Source organism: Nicotiana attenuata, chromosome 9 (assembly GCF_001879085.1).
Source record: "Nicotiana attenuata strain UT chromosome 9, NIATTr2, whole genome shotgun sequence".
Lineage (NCBI taxonomy): Eukaryota > Viridiplantae > Streptophyta > Magnoliopsida > Solanales > Solanaceae > Nicotiana > Nicotiana attenuata.
Window position 1 is genome coordinate 10688601 of NC_031997.1, and position 23095 is coordinate 10711695.

Genomic DNA, 23095 nt, shown 5'->3' on the forward strand with positions numbered 1-23095 from the left:
CTGTCCTGCCCGGCATAGCATAGAAACGAGCCTGGCCACCGCCTGATCGACCTCCACCCCTGGGATGACCCCTGGCTGCCTGATCTCCACCCCTAGCTGGCTGCGCGGGTGATGATGTAACTGGAGCAGAAGTCGAGGGCTGACCCCTCTGCTGATGCTGACTGCCACGAAGTCGAGGGCACTGCCTCCTCAAGTGACCAAACTCTCCGCACTCATAACAACTGCCCGGTGATGGAGATGGGGACTGAAGGGAACCCCTCGCACCGGAGTGACTAGCAGATGCACTCGGTGCAGAAGAACCCTGAGCTGATGGGGCATGAGATGAACTCTGAGCTGGGAGGGCGCTGAGTGAAGACTGACCCTGCTGGGGCCCATGATGACCACGGCCTGAAGATCCCCCACGATACTCTGGACAGGCCGACTGAGCAGGCCTGAAAGAACGACCTCTACCATGCTGGAACTGGCCCCTTGAAGGAGCACCACTGTAACTGCCCGATCCACGAGGTCTCTTGGTCTCCATCTCCTCTCGCTCTCTGCGGCGAACTGATTTGATCTCACGAGCGATATCCACCACCTCCTCAAATGTAGCACCCAATACCCTCTCTCTAGTCATCAAATACGGAGATGGTAATTAAGGCCATCCACAAATCTCCTGATCCTCTCACGGTCTGACAGAACCATCCAAATAGCATGACGGGCCAATTGTGAAAACCTCATCTCGTACTGAGTCACTGTCATATCCCCCTATGTCAACCACTCAAACTGCCTACGCAGCTCCTCTCTGCGGGACTGAGGTACATATTTCTCCAGAAAAAGAGCGGAGAACTGCTGCCAAGTCAGGGGTGCTGCGCCGACAGGCCTACGCCTCTCAAAGTCCTCCCACCAAGTAAGAGCAGGCCCCGTGAACAGAAAAGTAGTAAATGCCACACCACTCGACTCAAGGATCCCTGCCGTACGGAGCATACGCTGACACCTATCAAGAAAACCCTAGGCATCCTCGCCCTCAGCACCACTGAATGTTGGAGGCTAGAGCCTACCGAACCTCTCGAGATGACGCTGCTCATCGTCTGGCATAGCTGGAACCACGAAGCCCTGAGCTGGTGCAACCTGCTGAGCTGGGGGTGCCTCTGGTGTCTGTAGTCCCTGCACCACCTGCTTAGGTGTGCGAGCAGCGGGGGTCTGATTGCCTCTCCCAGCCTGCGAAGTAGGTGGTGCTGCTGCTGTGGTGGCTAAAACAGCCTGAGCCAGGCCAGTGCAAACTGATAATATCTGTGCTAAGGCCTCCTGAAGACCCGGAATCATGGTAGGCACAGCTGGTGCCTGAACAGGTGCTGCTGGTGTGTCCACAGCTGGAGCCTGATCCTGAGCTGGGGCAACTGGTGGATCAGCAGGTGCTGCCCCGGCTGCTCTGCCTCTGCCACAACCACGACTGCGTCCACGGCCTCCGGAGGCCTCAATAGGTGGTACTAGTGGTCGTCCGCCACGTCCGGTAGCTCGTGTCCTCACCATCTGTGAGAGAATAGAATAATAGAAGTTTAGTTCTCGGTTCAACAAAGCCGCATGACAAGAATTTCAAGAATGTGAAGTTTTCCTAAGGGTTCTGCAGCCTCCCGAGGATAAGTACAGACGTCTACGTACCGATCCACGAGACTCTACTAAACCGGCTCATGACTCGCGAGACCAAGTAACCTAGGCTCTGATACCAACTTGTCACGACCCCAACCCCGGTCGTGATGGCAACCAACACACTACTAGGCAAGCCCGACCAATTTAATAACTTTAACCATTTTTATCCAGTTCATGAATTAATTAACACAGATAAATTACTAAATTATAATGCTGAAATTCTGAAATGGAGTTAAAACATGCGGAAATCCCAAATACCAATACTACTACACAGCTCGAAGAATCCGGTGTCACGAGTCTGAGCCTCTAATACATGAGTATCAACCTACTACATATCGTTCTAAAGAAATGCGGAAATAAAGCAATAAGATAGAAGGGAAGATCAGGACTGCGGACGTCATGCAGCTACCTTGATACTCCCAGATATGTTACTCGGCAGAGAAGTCCTCACTTAGCCTCATATGTACCTGGATCTGCACGCAAGGTGCAGGGAGTAATGTGAGTACTCCGACCCAGTGAGTAATAAACATAAATAAAGGCTGAGAATAAGAAAAAACTGAATAGGCACAAAGTAATTCTATAAATACAGCAATTTAAACCAAGTAGTAATAAGTCAGTAAACCAATAAAACAATTATGGAACTACTACAACAGATAAGTAGTAAATGACAGTCAAATATGAAATGCAACACATAGTCTGGTACTCTCTAGTACCCGCTGCGGCGTGCAGCCCACTCCATTTATTTATCGTCGACGGCGCTCACTGGGGGTGTGCAAACTCCGGGAGGGGCCCCTTACGGCCCAAGCGCAATAATAAGCCATCTCGTGGCATCAACTAGGCCCTTGGCCTCATATCAATATCAATACAATACCGCTGCGGCGCGCAGCACGATCCCATACTCAGTCCAGAATCACATAAGCCCCTCGGGCACAGTAATATAGAAATATTCAGCCAAACTTCATTAAAAATATTAATTAAGTTTCAAGTTTGAGAAAAGGTGGCTGAGTTTGCAAAATAGTATTAATTACTAGAACTGAGTTCAATAGTATGTAAAAATGGTAAGAAACCAGTAATAGCAATCCCTGAAGGATTCAATCAGTTGGCACGAAGCCCAAATATAGCAATCAGCTCAACTTATAATGATAATAAGTAAACTTCAGTCAAATACGCAGTATATTCATCTACCGGGACGGACGAAGTCACAATCCCCAACGGTGCTCTACCCCACGCTCGCTATCCGCCGTGCAAGTCACCTCAATATAGCACTACGATGTGCAAACCCGGGGTTTCAAACCCTCATGACATCATTTACATCTATTACTCACCTCAAGCCGACGAAAATCCTAGCTCGCTATGCCCTTGCCTCTCAAACCGACCTCCTCGCATGTCGAATCTGACCAAAACCACAACGAATACGTCACAATATGCTAATGAAACAATACCCAATCGAAAACAATTGAAAAATATCAAAAATCTCGAAATTAGCAAAACCCGAGCCTCGCGCCCACTTCTTGAAAATCAAAAAAGTTTACATCAACGGGTTCCTTATCTCGCCACGAGTCTATACATATAAAGATTACCAATATCGGAGTCCAAATGACCCCACAAATCCTAATTTTTGCTCTCTTAAGTTTCAAGCCCTAAGCCACCATTTTTGCCCATTAATTACTTGAGTTTTCAGCTCTAATCCATGTATTTACACCATAAAATCGTGTTTTAAGTCCAAGAATCCATACCTTATCAAAACCCCTTGAAATCCCTCTTCAAAATCGCCCACAATCCTCCAAGTCCGAGTTAGAAATATGAAACCCTTCAAAAATTTGCAAAGATGAATTTAAATACCTCTGCCTAGTCGAAACCGCTTCTGCGGTAAAAACCCCGCTTCTGCGGTTACCGCTTCTGCGGTATTTCCTCCGCATTTGCGGATTCCACTAAAATCTCAAATACCGCATCTGCGGTCAACCAGTCGCATCTGCGAGTCCGCAGATGCGGTCCCCACTCCGAATCTGCGGTCCCTGACGAGCCTTCACAAAACCGCACCTGCGGTCCTCTACCTCGCATCTGCGAGACCGCTTCTGCGATCCCGTTTCCGCAGAAGCGAAAATACCAGAAGCAACAGGATTTAGAATCTTTCAAGTCCAAAACTTCCCGTTAGCTATCCGAAATCACCCCGAGGCCCCCGGGACCTCAATCAAAAACACCAGCACCTCCTATAAAATCATTCAAAGTTGTTCCGATAATTAAAACACCTCAAACAACACTAAAACCATCATTTCTCATCGAATTCAAGCCTAAGTTCTTCAAAAACTCCCGAAACACACATTCGATCAAAAACCCAACCAAATCACCTCCGAATGGTCTGAAATTTTGCACACACATCCCAAATCACCTAACGGAGCTACAGCGACTCTCAGAATTCCATTTCGACCCTCGGATCAAAGTCTCACCTATCAACCGGGATTCGCCAAAATACTAACTTCGCCAATTCAAGCCTAATTCTACTCCGGACCTCCAAAAACACTTCCGATCACACTCCTAAGTCACAATTCATCCCCCGAAGCTAACCGAACCATCGAAAATCATATCCGAGCCCTCTAACGCATAAGTCAACATCCGGTTTACTTTTCCAAAACAAACCTTCCTTAAAGAGACTAAGTGTCTCATTTCCTTCTAAAACCAATCCAAACCAACTCGTTCACACAAAACACTGATAATGAAGCATAAAGAAGTAGAGAATGGGGGAAACGGGGCGGTAGCTCATATGACGACGGGTCGGGTCGTCACAGGTGGGGCCCAGCACGATTTTATGCATTCCTAACTAGACCTGAGGCCGAGTCATCTGACACTGTTATCACAAGTATTGTTCCAGTATTCCATAGGGATGGTTCAGTTTTATTTGATCCGAGCTCTACTTATTCTTACATGTCATCCTATTTTGCTTCATATCTGGTTGTACCTCGTGATTCTTTGAGTGCTCCTATGTATGTGTCCACGCCTGTGGGAGATTATATTATTGTAGATCGTGTCTATCGTTCGTGTGTGATTACTATTGGTAGTCTTGAGAAAAGTGTAGGTCTCCTACTTCTTGATATGGTAGACTTTGATGTTATTTAGGGCATGGATTGGCCGTCACCTTATCATGCTATATTGAATTGTCACACCAAGACAGTGACCTTAGCCATGTCGGGGTTGCGTCGATTATAGTGGAGAGGGACTCCTGGCCATTCTACGAGCATGGTTATTTCTTATGTCAAGGCTCGACGCATGGTCGAGAAGGGATGTCTAGCTTATTTGGCCTATATTCACGATTCTAGTGCGAAGGTTCCTTCCATGGATTCGGTTCCGTTTGTGCGCGAGTTTCCAAAGGTGTTTCCTGTAGGGGATGCCACCCGATAGAGATATTGACTTCTATATTGATTTGGCTTTGGGCATTTAGCCCATTTCTATCCCACAATACCGTATGGACCCGCCTGAGTTGAAGGAATTGAAGGAGAAGTTGTAAGATTTACTTGATAAGGGATTCATTAGAAGTGTCTCACCATGGGATGCGCCTGTGTTGTTTGTGAAGAAGAAAAAATGCTCGATGAGAATTTGTATAGACTATCGTCAGTTGAACAAAGTCACTATCAAGAACAAATATCCGTTTTTGAAGATTGATGACTTATTTAGTCAACTTCAGGGTGCCAAAGTGTTTTCGAAGATTGATTTGAGGTCTGGCTACTATAAGTTGAAGATTAGGGCATCAGATGTCCCTAACACAACTTTTGAACTCGGTATGGGCATTATGAGTTCCTGGTGATGTCATTTGAGTTGACAAATGCCCTAGCAGCATTTATGGATTTGATGAACCAGGTATTCAGGCCTTATTTGGATTCTTTGGTGATCGTATTCATTGAAGATATCTTGATCTACTCCCGCAGTCGAGAGGAACATGAGCAACATCTTTGGATTGTACTTCAGACTCTAAGAGATAGTCAGTTATATGCCAAGTTTTCCAAGTGTGAGTTTTGGTTAGACTCGGTCGCCTTTTTGGGACATGTTGTATCGGTCGAGGTCATAATAGTGGATCCTAAGAAGATTGAGGCATTTCAGAACTGGCCTGGACCTACGTCAACTATAGAGATTCAGATTTTCCTGGGTATGGCAGGCTATTATCACCGGTTCGTGGAGGGGTTTTCATCCATAGCAGCCCCATTGACTAGATTGACCCAGAAGGGTGCTCTATTTAGGTGGTCGGATGAGTGTGAGTTGAGCTTTTAGAATCTCAGGACCGCCTTGACTACATTGCCAGTTTTAGTGTTGCCCATAGGTTCGGATCCTACACGATGTATTGTGATGCATCACGTATTGGGCTCGGTACAGTATTGATGCAGGATGGCAAGGTGATTGCATACGCGTCACGACAGTTAAAGGTTCATGAGAAAAATTACCCTGTTCATGACCTAGAATTGGCAGCCATTGTTCATACACTGAAGATTTGGAGGCACTATCTCTATGGCGTGTCGTGTGAGGTATTCACGGATCATTGGATTCTACAGTATTTGATCAAGCAGAAAGATCTCAACTTGAGGCAGATGAGGTGGTTGGAGCTGTTGAAAGACTATGATATCACCATTTTGTATCATCCTAGGAAGGCTAATATTGTGGCCAATGCCTTGAGTAGAAAGGATGTGAGTATGGGTAGCCTTGCGTATATTCCAGTTGGGGAGAGGCTGCTACCATTAGATGTTTAGGCTTTGGCTAATCAGTTCATGAGGTTAGATGTTTCGGAGCCCAGTCGTGTTCTAGCTTGCACGATCTCTCGGCCTTCTTTGTATGAGCGCATCAGAGAGCATTAGTATGACGACCCCCATTTTGCTTGTCCTTAAGGACACGGTGCGGCACAATGGTGCCAAGCAGGTTACTTTGGAGATGATGGGGTGATGTGGATGCAGGTCATATTTGTGTGCCCAATGTGGATGGGCTTCTTGAGGATGCCCATAGTTCCCGATATTCCATTCCTCCGGGTGCTGCCAAGATGTATCAGGACATGCGGTAGCATTATCGGTGGAGGAGAATGAAGAAGAATATAGCTGCATATGTCGCTCGATGTCTGAATTGTCAGCAAGTAAAGTACGAGCATCAAAGGCCTGGTGGTTTACTTCAGAGGATGGAGATTCCTGAGTGGAAGTGGGAGCGTATTACCGTGGATTTTGTCGTTGGGCTCCCACGGACACAGAAGAAGTTTGATGCGGTGTAGGTCATTGTAGACTGGTTGACCAAGTAGGCGTATTTCATTCCAGTAGCAGTTACCTATTCTTCAGAGCGGTTGACTGAGATCTATATCCACGTGATTGTTCATCTTCATAGTGTGTTGATGTCCATCATTTCTGATTGGGGTACGCAGCTCACCTTGAACTTCTAGAGGGCCATATAGCGTGATTTAGGCACACATGTTAAGTTGAGTACATCATTTCACCCACAGACGGACGACAATCTGAGTGCACTATTCAGCTATTGGAGGATATGCTTCGTGCTTGCGTTATGGATTTCGGGGGTTCTTGGGATCAGTTCTTGCCACTTGCAGAGTTTTCCTACAACAACAACTACCAATCGAGTTGTCCCGACCCAAATTGATGGGCCACGATGGGAACCCGGTACCTTACTCAACCAAGTACCAACGAAATGTATCTTTTCGTATCATACTATCATAGGTAAATGAGACGGAAAGGCTCCCGTGAGATAACTTAGAATAAAACATGAGGGAATACTCAACATAGGACGACCCAACATGTAATACAAACTTACCCATATGACATACAGGCCTATAAGACCAAAATAATCACTCGTACATTGAACATAGGCCGACAAAGCCATATAATCTTTCACGTACATGACATATGTCTACAAGCCTCTAAGAGTAGATGAATACCATAAAGGTCGGGACAGGGCCCCGCCATACCAATCAATACATGTCCAAATCATACTGACAATATAAGCAACTCCGGAGCAAATGGAGCGCACAAACATCTTCCGCTGAGCTAATAGACTACTTGGAGGACTCTCAACCTATCTATCGGGACCTGTGGGCATGAAACGCAGCATCCCCGGGCAGAGGGACGTCAATACAAATAAAGTACCAAGTATGTAAGGTAGAAAAAGTCGTATACAATAGACATGGAAGAAACATATAGTAACAGACTCAACCTGTATGTATGAATAGCTTTGTGAATCATGAAACATCTATAATGTGCGTATAAATGTCATATCAAGCATAAGTATATGCGTACATAGCATCATCAAGCCTCTGAGGGCATCCCATTATATAATCTCGGCCACTGTGGAAAAAATCATCAACGTATACCAGCTGATTAGGATGTGGTGCGTATATAACTCCATAACCTTTCCTTATACCCCATATATATATATATATATATATATAACTACATGTATATAACGCCATCTGGTCATGGGTCAATGTACATGAATTAATGAATCCAGTGCATAATGAAGTAAGTCAATAAGATTTTCTCGGTATGTCATAAGATCATTATGCCATTAATTAATATCATAAAATAAACTTTATCAACTTACGTATTTTCTCAGACCCATGAATAGACGATAGAATAATATGACATATCGGGAATCAAGAACATAGGAACCCCTAGTACTTTTAAGAATAGAGTCATTTGTAAAGGTTGCATTTGCTCGTTTCGTTTGTATCGTATGGATAATGCCTAAAGGAAAGAAGAGATAGCCATAACATACCTGAGCCGATTCTCTTGACAATCCATCTAACACACATCAATTGCAAAAAAGACACGTAATGATGTATCGAAGTAGGGAAAAATCTGTGTGATGTTTTTGAGAAAGATTATACCGGGCTCCCTTAGAATTGCAAAATCCCGTTGCTATTTCGTAGTATAACTTCGTATGACTTCTTTTGCTGAAGATCCGTTACTTAAAGATTAGATATAAGCACCTCTCTTTGTGAATTAGATAGGTCATATTTACCTAACGGCCTTGGCTGCCACGTTGGGGGCTTAAGCTTATCCAAAGCTTAATTAATTAGTTAATCTCCCACTAAAATCAATAATTACCCAATGATCCACATAATTAAGAATTATCTCAAATTACTTAAAATACTACTCACTTTTAACATTCTTTATACACCTTATATGCCACTAGTCCATAAATAAGGGGGTATTATAGCTTGGACCATATTTTATTTCAAAATGTCAAACTTCGACGAAACTCATTGTCTTCGATTCGCTTAACCTCTCACCTTTACGAATTTACTTATCATTTATTTTAAATAGCAAAATCTTATAATCTCAAAATAATCTTGTCCTTGAACTGATGTCAATTATCTTACGCTAAATCCAACGTACAGTACTATGGGGTGTAACACGAATATTCAGATGGCTCCCTGTGAGGCATTATACGGGAGACAGTGCCATTTGCCAGTTGGTTGTTTTGAGCCGTGAGAGGTTCGGTTGTTGGGTACTTAGTTGGTTCAATATGGCTTGGAAAAGGTCAAGATGATTCAAGATCGACTTTGCACAGCTCTATCTAGACAGAAGAGTTATGCCGACCGTAGACTTTGTGATGTTGCATTCATGGTTGGAGAGAGGGTATTGCTCCGGGTTCACCCATGAAGGGTGTGATGAGGTTCGGATAGAAGGTCAAGTTGATCTCTTGGTATATCAGACCTTTTCAGATTCTTGAGAGAGTGGGTGAGGTGGCCTCCAGGCTTGCATTGCCACCTAGTTTATCAGTAGTCCATCTGGTGTTCCAAGTGTCAATTCTCCCGAAGTATCATGATGATCCGTTTAATGTGTTAGATTTCAGCTCAGTTAGATTTTAGCTCAGTCCAATCGGACGAGGATTTGACTTATGAGGAGGAACCGGTGGCCATTCTAGCCCAGCAATTCCGAAAGTTAAGGTCTAAGAGTTATCCTTCAGTTCGAGTATAGTGGAGGGGTCAGCCGATCAAGGCAGTTACGTGGGAGTCCAAGTCCGATATGCAGAGTAGATACCCACACCTTTTCAGCAGTCCAAGTAGTTTTCTATGGCCGTTCGAGGACGAACGCTTGTTTTAAAGGTGGAGAATGTGATGACCCAATAGGTCATTTTGAGCTTTAGCCTTTATTTCTGCATTTCGAGACCTCGACTAGCTTTGTTTAGCATTCATCGATTTACCTTCGCAGCCCGAATCTTTTTTCGGAAATTTTTTATGTAAAAAAGATTTAAGAAAATGTGAATTGTTGTCTTAAAAATGACTTGAGTTGACGACGGACAATATTTTGTGTAAACAGACCTGGATCAGTATTTTGACAGTCCTGGCGGGTCCGTATTGCTATTTAGGACTTGGGCGTATGACCGGGATTGAATTCGAAAGTCCTTAACTTTTTTTTATTTAATTGCGAGCCTCTCTTTTGCAAACAATGATTCGCATTTGCGAGCATGGGCTGGGATGTGTGAACCTCGCATTTGCGAGAATTTCTTCGTATTTGCGGACATTGCACCTTCACAATAGCGAAGGATGTGGTCGCAATTGCGATCCCTGGATGTTAGGTACTGCTTCACTTTTGCGAAGTTTTTTTGTTATATTTGCAAGGGCTCTGGGTTCGTATTTGCAACCAAAATGTCGCATTTGTGACGATTGATCTTTTGAGATAGGGTTCGCATTTGAGACCCCTTTCTCGTATTATTGATGTTCGCAATTGTGAACAAGAAATCGCAATTGCGACATCCACAGCTGGGTAAAAGAGGGGGAAAATGGGATTTAGCTCATTTCTCACAATCTCTCAACCCTAAACACCTTAGAGGAAATTTTCCAAGAAACTTTTCTTCTTAAATTCATTGGTAAGTGACTTTAATCCATTTCTTTTCAATTACCTGTTATATTTCATGAGATTTCAACATCAAATTTAGGATTCTCATGGTAGAAATTAGGGATTTGGGTAGAATTGAATAGTTTTGCAAAATTTAGATTTAGACCTAGAATTGTGGTCGGATTTGAAAACAAATCACATAACCGAGCTTGGGGGAGAATGGGTTATCAGATTTTTGTCCGAATATCGATTTTCACCAAGCGAGCCCGGGGTTGACTTTTTCAAAAATGATATAAATTGAACCTCCTTCATTTGTGGGTAGTTTCTAAAGCTTATTTTGAATCATTTGGTCAATAAATTGGTATATTTGGTTGGTTTGGAGGATTGTTTAAAAGGCGGTGCCGTGGTTGGTTGATTGCTTGCATTTCAGAGTGAGTTAAGCGTTGGATCTAACCTTGATTTGAGGGAATTAGTGACCCTTGAACTATCTGTTATGTGAATTACGTGTGTAATAACGTATATGCAAGGTGACGAGTGTATGTACACCGTCAAAATAATTGTTTCCATATTTTTTCTCGTATTTCATGAATTATCTTATTCCATGAATTAACTTTTACATGCTTTTATTTGCTTTCTATGTCGTAATTTGTTACTTGTAATTGATTGTTCTTGTATTGAATTATTCGTCCATTCCATGACTCCGTGGTTAATTGTTACTTGTCGTAATTGTCTTACTTGCACACCTTAATTGTCGCGTACTTGACTTGTCTTGTTGTTTTAGTATTATTTGTAGAAATCCTTTTATTAGTACGTGGTTCCTTTAGTTTTTTTGCTTTCATATTCTTCAATTGTAGAGATTCTTGTAATTGATCTATTAGATTGGTTAAATTTATTGATATTATTTATGGATCGGATTGCACGCTGCAACAGTCGTGATATGGTGGAATAAGGGAGAATTTTAATATTGATTATGATGATTGGTGGGATCGGGTTGTGCGCTGCAACGGTTGTGTACGTAATACTTGTTATTGATAAATTATGATCTGACGAAATAAGGGAGGGTTATGATATTGATCTGATATGGTGGGATCGGGTTGTGCGTCGCAACGGATTTTATATGCGATTCTTGATTTTGATAAATGACGTTATGGTGGAATAAGGGAAGATTATGTGTGTACAGTGGTATCGTGTTGCACGCCGCAACAGGTTGTGTATGTTATATTCGTTGTTGTTACTTTGTTGGTTTCTAGCTTTGTATATGAAATTATGAGATCGGTTATTCTGGCTTCTCTAGTTGCGAGGATTGAGCTTATTTTCATAATTAAATGCCTTACTTTCACTTCCATTTCACTTTCCTTGTTGTTATTATTATTACCGCATACAAGTTATTGTAAGTGACCCGCCTTAGCCTTGTCACTGCTTCGTCGAAGTTAGGCTCGGCACTTACAGAGTACACAGGGTTGGTTGTACTCATACTACACTTTGCACTTTTTGTGTAGATTTTGGAGTGGGTCTTAGTGGCGTCCAGTAGATTGCTCGGATCCAGTGCTTAACAGAGACTTAAAGTACAACTGCACAACGTTCGCAGCCCTTAAGTCCCCTTCTACATTACCTTAGCTGTTTATTTCAATTTCGACAGTTATGCTTTCATTCAGACTATTATTTGTAGTACTCTATACACTCGTGTATTCGTGACACCAGTTTTGGGATTTGTATTTGGATATCACTATTTTTTTGTTTTATTTACTTTATTTCAATTTATTGAGCTTATTGGTTTTCATTTGATTTGAATTGTTACAAATTGTTAATAACTATATTTAACGTTGTCTTGCCTAGTAAGTGAAATGTTAGCTGCCATCATGGTCCCGAAGGTGGGAATTCCAAGTCATTACACCTAGTTCCTGAAGTTGAAGCTACTCGAGTGTTTTTTAGTTGTTAGGTTGAGTCAAGTGTTCTGAATTGTAACCTATCTATTTTGTAAAACGCGTAATAGTAGGATATTGTTGAAACTTAATTTTTATGAGCTTCCTAGGCTAGAGTTAATTTGGGAAAGGGTTGCTACAATTGGATTGATTCTAGGGGTTAGGGTACTAGAGTTAGTCCCCATGGTTATAATGTTGTAACCTAAAACTGCTATTTGAAGTTTAGTGCGATTTGAGGAAAATCCTAGTGGTAGGTCGTGATTTTTACTCCCTTGAGCAAGGAGGTTTTTGACTTTAAAAATCTCTGTGTTGATTACTTTTTCGCAATTATTTTAATTTGTATCTGTTTGAATAGTTCAAAGAACCATCTTCTTTGAAAATGTGAAAATCAAGTAAGACATAATTCAACCCCCTTTCTTGCGTCTAGGTGTAGTGTAAAATAATAATTCGTATCAGAGCAGGTTTTGTCATAAGAGGTTAACACCTTAAAAGGATCTATAATGGCTGCACCACCAGATGCTCAAATAGAACAATCAACCATCAGGCCATTGTTGTTTAATGGGAAATACTATGGATGGTAAAAGGAAAAGATGCGTGATTTCTTAGAAGGAAAATACCTGAAGATTTGGGACATCGTTCAGAAGGGACCGAAGATTCCAATGATGTTTGATGACAGGGGTGTGACGCGCCCCCTTTTCTCGTAAAATTGGGTTTCGACACGTGAAAACTCTTTCTAAAGGAAGGTGCTAAAAGAGAGAGTCGCCACCTAACGGGTTTAAGGTGCGTTAGGGCACCTATTTTGTAGATAACTCTGTTTGACTAGTTTGCGTCACCAAAGATCGGGTAAGGGATCAAAATTACCTCGAAGAGAAGGTGTTAGGAACTCTTTGAGGTCCACAACTGTGGGTCCTGGCCAAACTCGAATTATTTTAGTCTATGTGATCAAATAAACGAAGAGAGATCACAAAAATTTAAGAAACAGATTTTTGAACAAAGGGCACAACTATTTTGATTCTAGTAGGAAAAGAAAGAAAATAGGAGGGGGGTCCTAAGTTTTTAGCCTAAAGGATCACCCCATGCAACATAAATAATACTTCGTATCCCCCTCCTGATGGGGTGGTATTATTCAGCGGGCACAAACTATTATCTCCTACTACCCGGTTACTATCTTTAAGTTGTTACCTAACCGTACTAGTTCAATTATAACTCGTACCCTATGGGTGCACTACCCGTCCCATGCCTATGGTCCAGGAGGCTTTGGACCTCTATTTGGGTAGTTCTAGACTTTACTTAGGCTGCTCAAAGAAATGATAAAACTAGAAGACATACAAAAACAAGTTGGACTTCATGTAAAGGAAATTAAGTGCTCAAGTTAGCCTCCACACATAAACAAGCAAATGCGCGTGGGCAATTTAAGCAATACATAGTTTCAGAATTTGAGACTTAGAGTCCTATATACGTGGATTCTAGATGAAGCTGAATTCAATATTGTACATGTGGTGCTGCTGTCCCAAGTTAACTGATTTGCAGATTATGAGAGAAGTTATGAAACCTATAAACTTGATTTCTAAGCGACTATACAGTTTTGGAGTATTTGGTATTACACACTGATTCTTGAGATTACAGGTTATAAGTTGTTAAACCTATAGACATGATCTCAAGGTCATTTACGCAGTAGGGGCAATAAAACTTATTGGAAATGCTCAAAATTACTTATGCTTCCTAATACTCGCGTGGATAACAGCGTTTGAAGAGCGAGTAGTGATGTCCTATAGGCATGATTTCTAGAGATTGGTGATTGAGACCGATCCTCATATATTTAACTCTTATAGGCATGCTTTCTAAAGGTTGACAATTGAGCAGATTTTATACAATTTAGCTACTATAGGCATGCTTTCTAGATGGACAGTGTGATGCAACAGTGAATTTGAGTAATTAAAATCCTATAGGAATGATATCTATTGAGCGTGGTGCAGATTGAATAGCATTCATTCCCTATAGGCATGATATCTAATAATCGGACAGAAGTAGACATAAGAGCAGGTAAAATATTTAGTCCAACGATCATGCTTTTGAATAATGTGTAGGTATTAGGAAAGTTGAGTGAAGTGTGTGATTTCCTATAGGCATGGTTTCTAAGTTGACAAAGCATATATTATACATCATATAGGCATGCTTTCTAGTGAATAACTGAGTAGTCATGCAAAGTGCTTACTTCATGTTGTCTATAACCACGCAACAGTAGAAATAGCGTCTGAATAGTAAACAAGTAGGGTGTGTATGCTTCTCCTAATATCATGATTTTTATAGGGCTCATGTAGTCTAGTAACACATATAGCAAACACATTGTCAAGTCCTATATGCATGTTATCTACCCATGGCATGTAAATTTAGAATTCTACCCATTCCCTTTTCACTAACACCCCAATTGTTTATACAAAGTATTATTACAGACGCATATTAATAAGTAAAATAGTAATATTACAGGGCAATAGACAGCCCTATAGTAGGCCCAAATACACAACTAAACACCTAGCCTTGTTGGGCCTTCAACATCATATCCATCAGGCTTCAACATAGCCCAGAAGTCAAAGACAATTAAACCCAAAAAACTATCTTCATTTACACATAGAATAGCCAAAACCCAGTAGCCAGAGCTGATCAACAGTCCCAGAAGACAACAATTTACACAAACCCATTGGCTTGTCTAGTAGATGGAAAGGGTGCATAGTTGAGTAATTGGGAAAAGTGGCAAAGAACCTTGGTCCCTAGTGCATCAGAGTTCCCAAGGGCTTCAAGAACCCAGGGTAGTGCTCACACTAGGGAGGTTGATGTAGGAGACTTAGGGGGAAGGGCTTTGGCTTTTAGCCAGCCCCAGAATTAAACTCAAGACAGGGAAACAACTAGTGAAAATAATACTAAAGTAATAGGTTTGGAAAAAGCATTTTCAAACTTACAGGATAATCACATAATGAACATTAACTAGCATATTGGCAGGGTAACATATGACAAAAGATAAAGAATATTGGACCGCAAAGTTAACAGGCAAGGCATTATCCAATTCAAAACATAGAGGATAAGACTATACCAAACTCAGGATTAAACAGTATAACACAAACAGGATCACGAATCATAGAGAGCATTAGTTAATCACAATATGCAGAAACTCATACAACCACAATATTGGAGCCCAAAATTAACGTGTAAGAAGCTACAGGATCTAGATATGAGAGGTCACATAATGCAAATAACAGTAGACTATTCTCATGTGTCACAGAATGACATCAAAGTTGAAGACCATCACAGTTGAATCAAAGTTCAGATACATATGCAGGAAAGAATTTAAACATTATGAGAGTTTAAACACTAACTAGTAGCAAGATTAAAAGAGTGTAGAGTGTAGAAGCAAAAAACCCCAAATCCCCAATGCTTCAGAGTTCACAAGAGCCTCGAGAATGGGCTCCGAGCAGTGCTTGCACCGGAGGAGGTTATCAATGGTTTCAGCGAGTTTCAAAGTAACAGTGAGTGAATGAGAGAGTAGTGGAAAACAGTAGTCAAAGTCCGGGTCCTCAAAACCTCTTCTGAGAGGGGTTTATATAGTAGAAATCAAACAAGTAAACATGGAAACAAATTATTCGAACACAAATAGGGAAAGATATGCTAGAATCAATCAGAATCATTTTTAGGGCAAATAATACATAAAACAAGAGTTTTAGTAAATTAACAGAGAATAGGAGAACATAATCATGCAAATAACACTTAATATAAGGGAACACAATAGAATAAGGAAAATATAATACAAAGATCAATTAGAGTCAGATTTAGGGCGAAATAAAGTAAAAATAAGGGAAACACGGTGGGACAAACAGAAATAAGGAAAATATCAGTCAAACACAAGAAAGGGAAGAGTATCAACCAGAAATCAGTAAAGAATAAGGGAAAATCTCAAACCCGAGTTGAGACTGACGCCTTGAATCGGACAAAAAATACAAGGATCGTTCAATTTAACATGTATAGATACGGAAGATCGTCTAGATCTTCATAGAATCAAAGTGAATCGGCCCTGTTCTTGCCAAAAACAGGGTAAGAACTAAGTGATGCCAAAATCATGTGTATAATGATAGAGTATTACGAAATAGGTAAGTAGATCATGGATTGATTCCATGTTTGATCCAGAATCGGAGAGGATTAAGGGTTACGACGACTAGGGTTTGACAGAGAGAAGGGGGGATTTGAGAGAGTTCAAAGGCGGGGCGGGTGAGAGACAACGTCTCTAGGGTTTGGGGGGTCGGGTTATAAGAGAGGAGGGGCAGGATTGGGCTTAGGTGTTATTGAGCTGAGGTTTGGTAGTTTAGGTACGAAAATAGGTAAAATTTGGGCTGTTATTTAAATACCCAATATTTTGCAAGAAATAATTTATAAAATAATTAATAAATAAAAAAATATTTTTTTGTGCACAAAAATGATTAAAAATAATAACTTAACATTATAAAAATATAAAAGATCTTTGTTTGCATAAATGATATAATTCTACATTAATATGGACTATTATTGCAAAAATGTGCAATTAGCCCTAAAATGCAAATGTAATTATGAAAAATGAAATAAAATATTTAAAATATGCGTGTTTGTGTAAATGATGAGTTTGGATGATTAAATCATCACAAAAATAATTTGAAGGATAACTATTAGATATTTCTAAAATGTAGAAAGAAATTAATTTAAAGCCTTTAAAATTATAGAAAATTAATAAAAAAAGCTTGTATAGGTTCATAAACTAGATGATTATGAAAATATACTATTTTATATATTTTTTAGAAATATAGGGGAAAAATTGGGTATCAATAGGGTGTTCCTACTGGACCAAAGCCAAGAGAAAAATATTCAGAAGAAGATGTTAAAAGAGTTCAAAAGAATGCCAAAGCTAAGAAGCTTCTGATTTGTTGAACTGGTCCAGGTGAATATAATAGAATCTCTGCTTGCAAAGATACAAAGGCTATATGGGATACTTTGCCTATGCTCATGAAGGTACCTCTCAAGTGAAACAGTCAATGATTGATATGTTAACTAGACAATATGAATTGTTCAAGATGAAAGAGGGGAAAACTATCATGGAGAAGCATACTAGGCTCACATCAATCATCATTGAACTAATATCTCTTGGAGAAGTTATTACTCGTAACAAAATTGTGAGGAAAATCCTGAGCATATTGCCCCCTTTTGTGGGACAGAAATGTTAATGCAATTACAGAATCTAGAAACTGGAATACAAGCCTTGACGACCTTATTGGAAACTTGGAAACTTATAAGTTAAAGCTCTATCAGGATCACCTTGATCAACAAACTGCTAAACTCACAAGACCAAGAACCTGGTGCTTAAGACCACTCAGAAGCAGTACATTGAAGAAGATAATATGGCATGGCTCACTAGACGTTTCCAGCAAGCAATAAGGAAAGGTGGATTCTTGAAAAAAAGAAAGTTCATCTAAATCCAAAGCCGTGGAGAAAAATAACAATAACACTGATGGATGCTACAAGTATGAAAAGAAAGATCAATTCATCAAAGACTGCCCCTTATGGGAACTTAAGTGGAAGAAGAACAATCCTAACAAGGGAAACGAACAGAAGAGAGACCGGGATCCTAAACGAAGAATGATAAATAAGGCAATGGAAAAAATTGTAAAAAGAGCTATGGCTGCCATGCAATCAACCTCAACTAATGAGTCTGATGATAATGATGAAGGAAGTGAAGATGAAGATCAATCATTGATGGCAACAGAGGATAGTGATTCAGAACTAGAATATCTCTTCGCATTGATGGAAAAGTCAGACTCTGATGCTGATCAGGAAGAAGAACCTGAGGTATGCTTTCAAGATATCAAAGATAAGATCCACACCTAATCTAAAAAGAAATTGATTTCCTTGTCAGGTGTCTTGATTGATGCATACCTAAAGATTTCTGATTAAAAGGAACAGTTAATGAATGACTATGCATCACTTAGGTTTGAACACAAGATTTGAAAATAAGTAGAGAAAATCTTGAAGTCTTTGTAGTTGATCTCAAGGACAAGATTCTTGTGTTAGAAGATGAAAAGGCTACCTTAGAAACTGAGAAAAATAAATTGCTCAATGCTCCAAATAAAGGTAAGGACCTAGCCACTAATATACAGGAGAAACTAGAAAGTGAACTAAAAGAAGCTAATAAAAAGCTTCTAGTTGAATCTGAAAAGGCTAGCACACTTCAAGAAAATCTGGATAATGCCAAGTTTAAATTAGGAAAAAACATAAAGTGAAAAATGCCTTCCCAAACAATATTAAAATGTATGAAAACCACAGTAGTAACAAAAGGGGTCTAGGACGTACAATGGTTATGATTCCATACAATCAACATATTAAGTATGTCGATATTTCTGACAATCGCCTTTGCACTCACTGTGGAAATATTGGTCACTTCAAAGAAACATGCATATCTAGAATCCAAATAGGCCTAAAAATGTTGCATATATTGAGAAAAAGAAAGTGATGAAACCTGGTCCTCCACCGAAAGTTAATAAACTACTAGTTAACCCTTTCGGTGTACCTAAAGAAAGTGATGAACCCAAAGAAAGAGACCCTAGCTCGTCTGGGTTTCTAAAGATAACCCTTGAAAATTGTTCCAAGCTAAGGTGAGAGGTAGTATGTAATGATCCGCCGGTTATTTTGTGTGTTTGAGATCGATTTCTCCAATTGATGGTACTCATATGTGTAACTATTGTTGTGTGACTTGCGGGGATAATTGGTTTTACTTTCGGGAGGTTTTTGGATTGAATTGAAATACATTGTTCGTAGTTCAGAAGCTTAAGTTGGAATAGTTGACCAAGGTTTGACTTTTATATAAGCGTTCTCGAATTCGTATTTTGTTGGTTCCAATAAGATTTTATTGTGATTTTTGACTTGTGAGAATGCCGAAATTTAGATTTGGAGGTCCCTAGGTTGATTTGGCTCATTTTACCGAATGTTAGCAAGTGGAAGTTTTAGACATTTTCTAAGTTTGACTGTTAGTTGACTTTGTGGCTACCAGATTCGGATTGTGGTTTTGGAACTTAAAATATATGTGTTTTGTCACTTAGAATTTATGTGAAAAGTTTAGTCTCATTCCTAGTTTGTTTGATGGGAATCAGATGCTTGATCGTAATTTTAGAAGTTCTTGAGTTTCATTGTGATTTTGATGCGTTTTGGTATTCGATTCATGGTTTCGGACGTTATTATGGTATTTTGAGCTAGCGAGCGAGTCCGTATGAGGCTTCTTGACTTGTGTGGATGTGTGGTGTGGATCCCCAAGGGCTCGGGTGAGTTTCAGACATATTTTAGACTATTTTTGGTCGAGGCCAAGTTTTGCTGGTGCTGCAGGTCTCGCAAATATGAGAAACAATTCACTTTTAAGGGGTCCTGGTTGCAATTGCAAAAAAGGATAGGAGTTGGCAACCTTTGCATCTGCGAAGCCAGCCTCGCAATTGCGAAGGTAGCCTGGGCCTAGGCGATTGTTTTTGCGATCATTTTGTCGTATTTGCGACTTTGTGTTATGGCCGCCCTTAAGAAGATATTGGACACAATTTCTACTTCTCTCTTGCTGATTAGGCATCGCATTTGCAGGCAATGGGTCGCAATTGCGAACCGGGTGTTGTAAATACGAAATCTGCACCTCTTTATAGCTGGTTATTTCGGGACTTAGTCTTATTCCCTAGACTAGAGGGAGGCAATATTTGGAGGAGATTTTCAATATATCTATTGGGTAAGTGATTTTCACTCAATTTGGATAATATAACTTGATTTCTTATGGTTCATACACCTAAATCATTGACAAAGACTCGCCAATTTGGCACAAGGGTGAGGTTGACTACATTAGACATGAAGGTCAGGATTTCTATCTGAATTTCTTGAGTGAATATAGTAAGGTCAAATGATGGATTGGGTGTGAATATATTTGAAAGGAATTTTTGGAAATATTTACTGTGTTTTGAAAAATAAAAATTAGGGATTTGAGAGTCGATTTTGACCCGGTTTTGAAAACTAATCATATATTTTGAGTCGTGGGGTTAGGAGTAGTCGAGATCTACCCCTCGACTCGGGTTTGACCAGCCGAGCCTGAGGTTGACTTTTTTTTACTTTTCAAAAATTGGGTAAAGATTAAAACTTTATTGTTTGGAATTGATTCCTTTAGCATTGTTTGACATTATTGAGTTGTTTTTTGCTAGCTTTGAGCTAGATGGAGGTGAATTTTAAAGGAAATGTATTTTTGGAGTATTGAATTGGCTTGTTTGAGGTAAGTATCTTGCCTAACCTTGTGTGGGGGAATACCCGTTAGGATTTGGCCTTAATTGCCTATTTGTGTTATATGAAAAGTGACGTGTACACGAGGTGACGAGCGTGTACGCATGCTTATGTGTGGCTTATGATCGTATTAGACTTTAGGCTGTTAATATGCCTTGATTTAGGGTTATTTTCAGTATGAAACAAGTTTAAACCACTTTGTCACTACATGATCATTGATTTAGCCATAGTCATGCTTTATTGGTTGAATACCCCTCCACACTTTTATGTTATTTGTCATGTCCTAGTGCACTTTCATTGTAAGCTTATATCTTGATGAAATGTTGGTGTTATTGTTTTTTATATTATTGTGACACATGTCGACACATTGAGCGGATTGATTGGGAGTGTCAGTACAAGGTGTTTGCCGTGCTATTGTTTCTATTGTAGTATACATGGGGCAAAAAAAGAGTGTCATTTTCTAGGGTTGCCCACATGGCAAAATAAGGGCGGCGATATGCACATGTGCCGAAACAAGGGAGGCATTTTATTGTCATGTGCGCATGCAGCGAAATAAGGGTGTCTTGTTGGTGATGTTATGTGATGATTCAGGGATATCTATCTTGATGTTGATTATGTGTTGAATTGAGGTTGATATTTTGATCACATACTTGTCTCTCAAAAGTCTATTTGCATTTATTTATGAGTTGTTAGTTGAATTTGATATGCTATCACATGCTCCATTTCTTTTGATGATTTGTTAAATGAGATGGGTTTTTCAACACTGGGTTGCCATTACATGCTCTACGAGATTGCTGTTATTGCTTTCCCTTATTTATTGCATTGCTAGTTATTGATATATTTTACAGGTTATTGACTAGTGAGTATTACACGACTTGAACCTCATCACTTACTTCACCGAGATTAGTCTTGATACTTACTAGGTACCGACTGTGGTGTACTCATTCTACGGTTCTTCACATTATTTGTGCAAATCCAAGTACTTCTGATCGAGCAGATCGCAAGAGAGGCATGCTTGAGCTTATTGGAGACTTCAAGGTATCTGTGGTGTTCTACTAGCAAGCCTTCAAGTCACCCTTTTTACTTTATTTCTACTATTTTTGTATCTCAAACAGTATTGTACTCTTTGAGACTTGATATGTATTCCATTTAGAGGTTATGACTCAGTACACTAGGTTTGGGAAGTTGATTGTTGCATCCACATTTGGCGGTACTATCATTTTTGCAGTTTTCGTTAATTTGAAGTTGTTATATTTTGCTTGTTATTATTTTTGTAATAGTCTTACCTAGACTTAGAGATTAGGTGTCATCATGACCCCTATGGCGATATGAGTCGTGACAAGTTGGTAGCAGAGGCCTAGGTTTATAGGTTCTACGAGTCATGAGCAAGTCTAGTATAGTCTTGCAGATCGGTATGGAGACGTCTGTACTTATCTTTGAGAGGCTACCAGGCTATCAGGAAACTTCACTTTCATTTATTTTGTACTATGTGAATTTGATTATTCCTGATGTTCCATTCGTAGGCCTCGAAGTAAGCCTCTTTACATTATTTCTACTATTTATGTATCTCAAATAGTATTTTATGCTTCGAGACTTGATATGTGTTTTATTTAGAGCTTATGACTCAGTGCTACTAGGTTTTGGGAAGTTGATCATTATATCCACGTTGGCGGTATTATCATTTTTCACAGTGTTTGTTTATTACAAGTTATTATGTTTTGCTTCTCATCATCTTTATGATAAGCTTACCTAATCTTAGAGATTAGGTGTCATCATGACCTTGTGGTGTGAATTGGGTCGTGATAAGTTTGTAGCAGAGCCCTAGGTTTATAGGTTCTACGAGTCATGAGCAAGTCTAGTAGAGTCTTGCAGATCGGTATGGAGATTTCTGTACTTATCTTTGACAGGCTACTAGGCTCTCAGGAAACTTAACTTTTCTTTTATTTTGTAATGTGTGAATTTGATTATTCCAAAATTTGAATCTTTACTCTTCTATTTGATACAGATGATGTAGACACATTCTACCGGATCGGTTGATCAGGCACCGGTGTTGCCTGTCAGAGCTGCGAGAGGGCGGGGCCGAGGAGGGGCATGTGCCGCATCTAGAGCGGCATCTAGGGAACATGCTCGAGCAGCGGTTATGGTGCCTCTAGTAGCTCCAGTAGAGGACCAGGAGCCCGAGTATATTGAGCCTGCACTTGAGCATCCTATTGCTACGTCGGTGATCCAAGAGACCTCGTCACACTTTATGAGTATGTTTGGGAGTTTGGCCCTAGCAGGGTTGATTCCTGTCGCACCGCCTACTTCAAAGTTTGGAGGAGGAGCTCGGACTCCCACTGCGCGCGCACTAGAGCAGCCAGCTCTTGCTTATCATACACCGTTTGCTATGGTAGTGTAGCCTGTAGTTGCAGTTTATCCCGA